The sequence below is a fragment of the Rhagoletis zephyria genome, unplaced genomic scaffold (genome assembly GCF_001687245.7).
Source record: "Rhagoletis zephyria isolate East Lansing unplaced genomic scaffold, Rhagoletis_zephyria_1.1 Rzeph_scaffold_07777, whole genome shotgun sequence".
Taxonomy (NCBI): Eukaryota; Metazoa; Arthropoda; class Insecta; order Diptera; family Tephritidae; genus Rhagoletis; species Rhagoletis zephyria.
Window position 1 is genome coordinate 21551 of NW_016164859.1, and position 1663 is coordinate 23213.

Here is a 1663-nt window from a genome sequence, read left to right on the forward strand (position 1 = left end):
TAAGTATACACGCAAACATTTTCTATAATTACTGGTATAGAAAAACAATGAACTCTGAAAAGAATTAATATTTTATTCAACAAAAAAACTTTTTGTGTAACACATAAAGCATATTAAGGGCCGCCAACTTACCTATTTTAAAGTATAGTTAAATCGTTAATGGATAAGATTACGGCCCAGAAACGTAAGGAACATACATAGACATATGTTTACTTGCCTTAAAGGAAAGGCGTTCGCTTTATGAGCGAAGAGTTAAATTCATGAAAATCATAAAAAAAAAATTTTATGTCAATGATGAAATGAAAAGGGCTAAAAAAAGGGCTAGGGGCAATTTCAAATTTTTGTGGCCAAAAAAAGAATTTGGTAGCCAAATTTAGCCACCAAAGGGCTAAAACGGCAACACTGATCGGTTAGTGCAAAACGCTTCATTTTAATATGGGCGCATTTGAATTGAATATTTCTATACTAAATACTAAAATTTGTATACATACTTAAATGTATTACGAGTAGGGTTGGTGCTCTTTCATATGCGCATTTCTTAATTGTAAACAGCGTCCGGAATTTGCTCCGATCGGAGTAGATTTACTCCGATATCTTTTTTAAATTTAAAATCTGCTCCCTACTCTACTTGACCTAAAATATGCGATTTTATTTAACTTTTTTCCATTCGCATTAGGAATATAACACAAAATAATTAACTTTCAAAGTTTTTGTTTAATAACTTCTGTGCTCCGAACATTTCGTTTATACTCCGATTTACTCCCGAATCGAGTTACAGCAGTCCGAACGCTAATTCGAAACTTCTTTCTGTCAGTGCACCTGTTTCATTTTTGAAATAGTTATATCTCCAGATAGTTGAACTTTGCACCAGCAATAATTGATGACAATGGATCACAAATTTTAGTCTGGCTTTTGTTCTCCAGATGCCACTATCCAATTTCTATGTAGAATTGCTAGGTGATTCCGAAATCGGGTTGTTTTTTTTCTATGGATACGTTTCCGAGATATTTAGAATTTTATGTTATTCAGCTTAAAGCAAAAGTTGGTGCCTTTTAATCACATATATCTTACGAAATATAAAATACGGCAAATGAAGGCTAATGAAATTCTCCATAAAACATATATACATCTCTTTCCGATAGGACTGATAGTTTCTGACAAATATGAAAAAATGAAAAAAAAAACTTTAACAGAAGAAAAATTAAAATAATAACAGGTTCTGTGCCAAATTTTTGCATTTGTATTAAAGCCTGTTTTGGTACAAAAAGAAAATCAATGTATAAATACGAAATAATGAGTGGTCTCATGAAAAGGCGCAACATTTTTTTTTATGAAATACGAGTAGAAAATCGTGTTACTCGGATGTACGTGGCGTATGAGTAACTTTCTTTCCTGCACATATTTCATACAAAAAATCTTTGCGTATATTCATTTGATCATTCATTATTTTTTATTTATCCATCAATTTTCTTCATTAGTAATTTGATTTTTTTTTGTGTATCAGATCAGGCTTTAGTACAAATGCAAAAAATTACATTTTATTGATTATTTTTCGTTTTTTCATTAAAAATTAAAAAAAATCTGGAATGACTAATTAATTTTTCAGAAACTATAAGCCCTATCGGAAAGTGATGTAAAGGGTGATTTTTTAAGAGCTTGATAA